This window comes from Gopherus flavomarginatus, chromosome 4, assembly GCF_025201925.1.
Source record: "Gopherus flavomarginatus isolate rGopFla2 chromosome 4, rGopFla2.mat.asm, whole genome shotgun sequence".
Classification (NCBI taxonomy): domain Eukaryota; kingdom Metazoa; phylum Chordata; order Testudines; family Testudinidae; genus Gopherus; species Gopherus flavomarginatus.
This window is the reverse complement of record NC_066620.1, coordinates 136,963,566-136,973,440: the sequence shown is the minus strand read 5'-3', so window position 1 is coordinate 136,973,440 and position 9,875 is coordinate 136,963,566.

The following is a 9,875-nucleotide window of genomic DNA, read 5'->3' as shown; positions in this document are numbered from 1 at the left end:
AAAGAAAGAGAAGAACAAATCAACAGGCAGCACACAAAAGAAAACTAGAAGAAGAAGAGTTCGCCCACCGAAGAAAACTAGAAGAAGAAGAGGTGGCCCACCGCCGAGAAATGGAAAAAGCACCAAAAAGAAATGGAAAAACAACAAAAAGAGAATGAAGAGAAGGAAAAACAGAGAAAACATGAACTGGAATTGGCAAAAGCTGGGCTGCCTGTGCCAGCCAACCCTAACAACCCGGCGCCAAATATTGCTCCACAGCCCAGGAAATTTCCCACCTACAAGGCAGGTGATGACACCGAGGCCTTCTTGGAAAATTTTGAAAGAGCCTGTCTTGGGTACAGCATTCCCGAAGACCAGTACATGGTAGAATTGAGGTCACAGCTCAGTGGACCTTTAGCAGAGGTGGCAGCTGAAATGCCTAAGCACCAAATGAATGACTATAAACTTTTTCTAACCAAGGCCAGATACAGGATGGGGATAACCCCAGATCATGCCCGTCGGCGTTTCAGAAACCAAAAGTGGAAACCAGAGGAGTCATTTCCCAAACACGCCTACTACATTGCAAAAAACTATGAGGCCTGGCTAACAGGAAACAACATTCAAACCTTGGAAGAACTGAACCTCCTCATACAAATGGAGCAGTTCTTGGATGGTGTTCCTGAAGACATCACACGGTACATACAAGATGGAAACCCCAAGAATATCGCTGAGGCGGGGGAGATTGGAGCCAAATGGATGGAACTGGCAGAAAGCAAGAAAGCTACTGTCAAGGGGAACGATTACCCCAGGGGGCACACAGACCATAAACCCTACAACCGAGGACAGCCAAAGACCCCACATACCACCCAAGTAAAGCCACAGATACCCTACCCTTCAACCTCACCAGTCTCCAGTAACTCACCTCGGCCCAGTGATCCATCAGATGGAAGATGCTTTAAGTGTAATGAACTGGGACATATCAAGGCCAAGTGTCCCAAGAACACCATGCGAGTGCAATTCATTACACCACCATCACACCAAAGATCCCCAGGCCCGGATGCCTCTCAAATACCCTTGGAGCGAAGGGAAAATTTGAGAGTGGGCGGAAAGAAGGTTACTGCGTGGAGAGACACGGGGGCACAAGTGTCAGCTATCCACCAATCCTTCGTTGACCCCAAATTCATCAACCCAAAGGCCAAAGTTACAATTTACCCCTTCATGTCACAAGCTGTAGACTTGCCTACAGCTCAACTGCCTGTCCAGTACAAAGGCTGGTCAGGAATGTGGACTTTTGCAGTCTATGACAATTATCCTATCCCCATGCTACTGGGGGAAGACTTGGCCAACCAGGTGAGGCGGGCCAAGAGAGTGGGAATGGTTACACGTAGCCAAACCAGGCAAGCTTCCAGACCCATTCCTGTTCCTGAGCCGTCCACAGAGGCCCCGTCTGTGTTACCAGAGACCCAGACAGAGGTAGTGGACCCGGATTCCATGCATACCACTGAAACAGCCACAGCATCTCCAGTCCCAGGCCCGGAACTGGAACAGCAACCAGCACCAGCAAGTGCAACTACATCTTCAAACTCAACGCCAGAGGGCGCCAGCGAGCCAAAACTGGCAGAAGCACAAGACAGCCATACCCAAAAGGCTCAGCCAGAGCCTGAAATACCCTCAGGTGCACCAGCGGAGAGCGGTACACCAGCAACGGAAACAACCCCATCACCTACATCGCTTCCAGAGGGACCAAGCCCAAGTCCACAGTCTGAGGAAGAACTGGTGACCCCAGCCTCAAGGGAACAGTTCCAGGCTGAGCAGGAAGCGGATGACAGCCTTCAGAAAGCTTGGGCGGCGGCACGGAGCGCCCCACCGCCTCTCAGCTCTTCTAATCGATCCCGGTTTGTTATAGACCAAGGACTTTTATACAAGGAAATTCTTTCTGGTGGACACCGGGAAGAATGGCAGCCGCAAAAACAGTTGGTGGTTCCAACTAAGTACCGGGGGAAGCTCTTAAGCTTAGCCCATGATCATCCCAGTGGCCATGCTGGGGTGAACAGAACCAAGAACCGGTTGGGGAAGTCCTTCCACTGGGAGGGGATGGGCAAGGACGTTGCCAAGTATGTCCGGTCTTGTGAGGTATGCCAAAGAGTGGGTAAGCCTCAAGACCAGGTCAAGGCCCCTCTCCAGCCACTCCCCATAATTGAGGTCCCATTTCAGCGAGTAGCTGTGGATATTCTGGGCCCTTTCCCAAAAAAGACGCCCAGAGGAAAGCAGTACGTACTGACTTTAGTGGACTTTGCTACCCGATGGCCAGAAGCAGTCGCTCTAGGCAACACCAGGGCTAACACTGTGTGCCTGGCCCTAACAGACATCTTTGCCAGGGTAGGTTGGCCCTGCGACATCCTTACAGATTCAGGGTCTAATTTCCTGGCAGGGACCATGGAAAAACTGTGGGAAACTCATGGGGTGAATCACTTGGTTGCCACCCCGTACCACCATCAAACCAATGGCCTGGTGGAAAGGTTCAATGGAACTTTGGGGGCCATGATACGAAAATTCATCAACGAATTCTCCAATAATTGGGACCTAGTGTTGCAGCAGTTGCTGTTTGCCTACAGGGCTGTACCACATCCCAGTTTAGGGTTTTCACCATTTGAACTTGTGTATGGTCACGAGGTTAAGGGGCCATTACAGTTGGTGAAGCAGCAATGGGAGGGGTTTACGCCTTCTCCAGGAACTAACATTCTGGACTTTGTAAGCAACCTACAAAGCACCCTCCGACACTCTTTAGCCCTTGCTAGAGAGAACCTAAAGGATGCTCAAGAAGAGCAAAAGGCCTGGTATGACAGACATGCCAGAGAACGTTCCTTCAAGGTAGGAGACCAGGTTATGGTCTTGAAGGCGCAACAGGCCCATAAGATGGAAGCATCATGGGAAGGGCCATTCACGGTCCAAGAGCGCCTGGGAGCTGTAAACTACCTCATAGCATTTCCCAATTCCTCACTAAAGCCTAAAGTGTACCATGTTAATTCTCTCAAGCCTTTCTATTCCAGAGACTTACAGGTTTGTCAGTTTACAGTCCAGGGAGATGATGCTGAGTGGCCTGACGGTGTCTACTACGACGGGAAAAAAGACGGTGGCGTGGAAGAGGTGAACCTCTCAACCACCCTGGAACGTCTGCAGCGGCAACAAATCAAGGAGCTGTGCACTAGCTTCGCCCCATTGTTCTCAGCCACCCCAGGACGGACTGAACGGGCATACCACTCCATTGATACAGGTAATGCTCACCCAATCAGAACCCCACCCTACCGAGTGTCTCCTCATGCCCAAGCTGCTATAGAACGGGAGATCCAGAACATGCTACAGATGGGTATAATCCGCCCATCTTCCAGTGCATGGGCATCTCCAGTGGTTCTGGTACCCAAACCAGATGGGGAAATACGCTTTTGCGTGGACTACCGTAAGCTAAATGCTGTAACTCGTCCGGACAACTATCCAATGCCACGTACCGATGAGCTATTGGAAAAGTTGGGACGTGCCCAGTTCATCTCTACAATAGACTTAACCAAGGGGTACTGGCAAGTACCGCTAGATGAACCTGCCAAGGAGAGGTCAGCATTCGTCACCCATGCGGGGGTGTATGAATTCAATGTCCTTCCTTTCGGCCTTCGAAATGCACCCGCCACCTTCCAGAGGCTGGTAGATGGTCTACTAGCTGGACTGGCAGAATTTGCAGTTGCCTACCTCGATGATGTGGCCATTTTTTCAGACTCCTGGCCCGAACACCTACTACACCTGGAAAAGGTCTTTGAGCGCATCAGGCAGGCAGGACTAACTGTTAAGGCCAAAAAGTGTCAAATAGGCCAAAACAGAGTGACTTACCTGGGGCACCAGGTGGGTCGAGGAACCATAAACCCCCTACAGGCCAAGGTGGATGCTATCCAAAAGTGGCCTGTCCCACGGTCCAAGAAGCAGGTCCAATCCTTCTTAGGCTTGGCCGGATACTACAGGCGATTTGTACCACACTACAGCCAAATCGCTGCCCCACTGACCGACCTGACCAAAAAGACCCAGCCAAATGCAGTTAAGTGGACTAATGAGTGTCAAAAGGCCTTTACCCAACTTAAGGCAACGCTCATGTCTGACCCTGTGCTCAGGGCCCCGGACTTTGACAAGCCATTCCTAGTAACCACAGATGCATCTGAGCGTGGTATAGGAGCGGTGCTCATGCAGGAAGCAACAGATCACAACTTCCATCCTGTCGTGTTTCTCAGTAAGAAACTGTCTGAGAGGGAAAGTCACTGGTCAGTCAGTGAAAAGGAATGCTATGCCATTGTGTACGCCCTGGAAAAGCTACGCCCATATGTTTGGGGACGGCGGTTCCAACTACAAACTGACCATGCTGCACTAAAGTGGCTTCATACTGCCAAGGGGAACAACAAGAAACTTCTTCGTTGGAGTTTAGCTCTCCAAGATTTTGATTTTGAAATTCAACACATCACAGGAGCTTCTAACAAAGTAGCTGATGCACTCTCCCGTGAGAGTTTCCCAGAATTCAGTAGTTAAAAAGTGTTCTTAAAATGTAGAAGTCTGTTAGTTATATACTTAGGAGTATATGTAAAGGCCTATGTGTTGTATTAATCTGTTTATTTTCAAGTTCTAGAAGGAAATCGCCGCCAGTGAGCTTCCCCACTGTCTGCAATTTGGGGGGCGTGTCATAAACAGATAGCTAAGGGTTAATGTCTCTTTCACCTGAAAGGTGTGTGCCAGGCTCCCCCCTGGAGGCAGGCCTGTGCTGCCAGCTGTGAGTTAGAGAGCGTCTGTGCCATGGCAGGCAGCTATCCTAGAGGGGCCCCCCCGGCTGAGACTGGTATCATTATCCCCATTTTACAGATGGGGAAACTGAGGCACAAATAGGCGAGGTGACTTGCTAATATGTCCTTTCGACATTGCCTGTCTTCTCTCCATCCAGGCAGTTCTGGAAGAATGCTCAAGGGCAATAAAGGTATATTTCACTAACTGGGAGAAGTGCCCATTCCCTAGAATGGGTGCATTGCGATTCTGCGATCAAATAGTTCCCTTATATTGCCATGTGACCAGCAACTGGCTGACTTGCGAAGAGCTGGAGGTGAGAATTCCTGGTCTGTCCAAACCTTTAGCAGGAATTGTAATGTTAAATTCTATGCATCTGGCACTGTTTGTGATGATGGCATTTAATGGCAGGTCTTTTTGAATGGAACAGTGTGTCATGGAAAACATCTAAACCCCAAACATTTATAATGTCACCACATCATGGAAATTCTGTTTGTACATAGTGTGCATGAGTGGCCCTCCCTCCCGGTCTGCTCTCCTGAGCCTTAGCCACAAGTCAGCCCTGACCCGGTACCTGCCGCCCCCATCCCACCCTCAGCAGAGGGGAGCTGCAAACCCACCCTGCCCTGGATTCTCGCAGGGGAAACCCAGTGCCTCCTGTCCCGTAGGAGAAGCAAAGTGATGTAAAATGACCCCCTTGTGGGATGAGGAGGGAACCGGTTGTTAAGATTTTGGCCGCTCATCAGTGTGTAGACAGGCCCTGAGTGAGAGAACCGGAGTCTGAAAACAGGTTTCGCTGCAGCTCGGCCGGACTCTGGGCTGACCAGAACGCCCTCCTCCTCCCAGAGACTTCCCCATATTAGCAATAAGTTACTCTTGAAGTGCCGCCGCTCTTTTTTTTTTCTTTTTCTTTTTTTGCGGATTGGGGCAGCAGAAAAGCTGGAGCCGGCCCTGGCCAGTTTGTAATCATAAGACCATCCTTCATTCATGTTAGCCTCCTTATTACAGACGAGAGAACTGGAGCAGACTCAACCAGTTCATTTCATTGAAGGGCAGCAGTGCAGCTCCAGTGTGTCCTGCCTTTTCTGCTGTACAGCGAGACATGTGGGGTGGATGGCGTGAAGGAACATGAGCTGCTGGGCCTCATCCTGCACCTACCAGGAGAGGGATTAGGGGAGAGAGAGCCAGGGACCTCCCTGCCCCATCCACATCAGCTGCAGGGCTCAGGCCTCCCTGGAGGATAGTGGGGACCCGCCCGTTGTCCAAATCACCCATGACTCCTACACAAGCAGAGTCAGGATCTGGGACGGTGCCTGTGGGGGGAGGAGACAAACACCCCCATCTTGGGGGGTCCCAGAGCATGCAGGAGAAAGGTCCCCATTAGGGGTGGTGGTTCATCAGGGCAAGACCCTCTGCAGGGGGTCGGGTGCTGGGAAGGGGAAGACAGTCTCGGTCCCAGCCCAGTTAGGGAAGGTTTGTACCTTTTCTCTGCCCTGATGCTACTTTTGGATGATGTTGAGAGTAGGCTCCTCTGTAGCCACGTCCACCCATTCCTCCTCCTCCTCCTCGTCCTCTGAGTCCTCGTTGGTCCCTGAACCAGGGAGAGAAGGGGACAGGGTGACTCCTGCTGCCACTCAGGGGAAGGACAGGGGCATGGTGGGGAGAGCAGGGTTAATGTCCCCCCTCGCCCCCAGGGACACAGGGCAGATTGGGCCCCACACTTCCCCGTCTCAGGGATGTGTCTTCAGCCCCCAACAGCTTCAGGAGCTCCTAGGAGAGAGCCCCGTGCCCTCACTGTCCTGGATTCCCTGGGAGGTGCCTGCCCCCCTGGACCATCAGAGCTCCAAGTGGCAGCAGCTCCCGCTGCCCTGACTCCCAGGTCCCCTTGCTGCTGGGGCAGCTGTGTGCCTGCTACTGGTGTCAGTGGGGTTCACGTGGCTCGGGCCCCCCCAAAGCAGTGGTAGAGTGTCTGGGCCCAGGGTTTTACAGAGTTACAGCGCGTCTGTGTCATGGCAGCCAGCGATCCCAGAGGGGGCACAAATAGGCGAGGTGACTTGCCCAAGGTCACCCAGCTGGGAATAGAATCCTCGTCTCCTGGCCCAGTCCAGGGCTCTATCCACTAGGCCACACTGCCTTGGTGGATAGGAAAGCCGCTCATGGATCCACAGGGTCGGTGCCAGGACCCCAGCTGGGGAAGTCTCTGGGAGGAAGCCCTTTGCTGTGCCAGACCCCAACAGGTCTCTCTCTTCCTGCAGGACAGGCCACACAGCCCCCCCACCTCCTGAGGCTGAACCGCTGGGCTTCACCCCGGGAGCCCTGCCCAGCGAGTCCAGCTGAGACAGACCCTGGTACAGACCCGTCCACTCCGCAGGGCCCGACGTCCCTCGGCCCGGGTGAAAGGGCCACTCGCCCACCGTTGTCAGAACAGTCGGGTTTCTTAGGCACCTGGACCCCCGCCCCGGCAGCCCAGCCCACTGAAGATTAAAGCAAGAGGCCATTCTGGTCAGCCCAGAGCCCGGCCGAGGTGCAGTGAAACCTGTTTTCAGGCTCCAGATCTCTCACTCAGGGCCTGTCTATGCACTGATGAGCTGCCAAAATCTTAACAACCGGTTCCCTCCTCATCTCACAAGGGGGTCGTGGTCTGCCCCCACCCACTGGGACTCTTGCCCCATCCAAGACCCTGCATTCCTGGACACCCTCCACCGGGACCCCTGCCCCATCCACCCCACTCCACTGTCCCCTGACTGCCCCCCCCGGGACCCTTGCCCTCATTCAACCCCCCTGTTCCCTGCCCTCTGACTGCCCCGATCCATATCCACCCCCGACCACCCCCCTAAACTCCCCTGCCCTCTATCCAACCTCCCTCCGCTCCCTGCCCCCTTACCGCACTGCCTGGAGGTGGCTGGCGGCGCTACAGCCACACCGCTCGGCGGGACCACCAGGTCAGGCCGAGCTCGCGGGGAGGCGAAGGCGGTGCAGAGGTGAGCTGGGGCAGGGAGTGGTTCCCCTGCACGCCCCCCCCCGGGTTTACCTGCTGCTGCACGGGCGACCCCCCTTGCCCCAGCGCATCTACGCTCCATCTCTGCCTCTTTGGGCCTGAGCACCAAGTCGTTGCTTGCTTCTCAGCCCTCCCAGGCTTCCCGCGCGAACAGCTGATTCACGAGAAGCCGGTGGGGGGGGAGAAGTGGGGCAGAGCAGAGGTGAGCTGGGGCTGGGGTGGGGAGCTGGAGCACTCTCGGGGTCGGCCCCTAAGGTGCCACTTTTGGATAATGGGATGACGGGGAGCGGTCGCTCCCCCTGCTCTCCCCTAGCTACGCTCCTGGGTCACTTAAACTTACCAGTTATTAAATTTAGAAGCCCTTTTAGAACCGGTTCCCACAAACCGGCGCCAGCTCACCACTGTGTCTACATGTAAACCACTGCAGCTTCATCGCTTGTGACGCCACCTTTCTCATACCCCCGGGCGACGCAGTTACACTGACCCAATTGCCTCGTGTAGACCAGGCCTCGGTCTGACCTTGGTCAGTTCTCAGGCGAGAGCTCCCAGGTTCCCTCACTTTATCCCCCAGCTCAAACCTTCCCAACTCTGTGTTTCCTCGAGCTGGGGGCCCTGCTCCGATTCCCTGCTGGGAGTGTCCAGCCAGGAGTCGTTGGAGTCGGCACGGTCTTTCTGGCCCCCAAGCTGATCTGGGTTTGATTCCCTTCCTTGAGAGTCCTTCCACCCCAGCCCCCTGCCTGAGAAGCCATGCAACATATAGGAGAAACTGAAGCACGCATCGGCTTCATAAAAGATATTACAAACATTCCCAGTTGGTCACAGGTGCACAGTCTCCCAGCAACTTGGCAAAGGCTGGAAGCAAGAGCAGAAGCAACAGGAGGGAGAGATCTGGGCAGGCCTTGGATTTTACATCACTTTGCTTCTCCTAGGGGGACAGGAACCACTGGGTATCCCGTGCGAGAATCCAGGGCAGGGTGGATTTGCAGCTCCCCTCTACTGGGAATGGGATGGGGATGGCAGGAGCTGTGACTAAGGCTTAGGAGATCTGGGTTCTATTCCTGCTCTGACAGACTCCCTGCATGCCTCAGTTTCCCATCTGCAACACAGGCCACCCTGCCTCCCCTGGGAGGCTGAATTCATTAGTGAGGTTCCAATACCATGGGGATGGGTGTAGGAGCACACACAGACAGGAGTGTCCAGGTGTGGAAGAGGCTCTGTGTGCGAAGCTTAGTTCTGTGACCGAACTGCCCTGTTTATAAACAGAGAGATTGTACTGGGCACACACTTCCCCAGGCGGTGCCTCGGTTTCCCCATCTGTACAGAGAGGATAAGGACACTGGCCTTTGCAGAGCACTTTGAGATCTGCCCACGGCCAGTGCTAGAGAAGAGCTGGGGCCCGTAGTCCCTACACAGGGAATGCTATTGTTCTGCCAACTCCTCAGGATCTCCAAGGGGGTCTAGACCCCACCCCTCCCCCCGCCAGGATCTCCGAGCAGGTTCGAAATCACTCCTCCTTCCTTCTACTTCTCATGTGCTCCCCCTGCCGCCCCGTGGCTCTGTCCCATGGTGTCACAGGTTTCACCCCCGCTCTAAACTTTAGGGTACAAATGTGGGGACCTGCATGAACACTTCTAAGCTTAATTACCAGTTTACCTAGTGTCCAGTTTATACCCATTTGCTCTTGTGTCCACATTGGTACTAAGCTTAAATAATTCCTCTCTCTCCCTAATATTAATCCCTCTGATATATTTATGTTCAGGTATCTGGCCTCAAGGAAAGTCTCCCATCCCCAACGCAGATAGTCCCAGCACAAGTCCCCTGCAACCTTCCCAGATCAATACTCCCCTCTTCCTGCTGCGTCACAGGCACCCACACAGTATTCAAAGAAAACATTAAGAAAATTCCCACTTCGTCACACCCCTTCCCCCAGGCACACTCACTTCCTGTAGTGGATGGTCGGGTACCCCTCCCCCTGGGCACACCACTTCCGGTAGCGGATGGCTGGATACTCCTCCAGGATTTCACACAGTGTAGCAATCTGCTCTGCCATCGTCTCCAGCTGCTTGTTCTTTTCCAAGGAGCTGTAGGG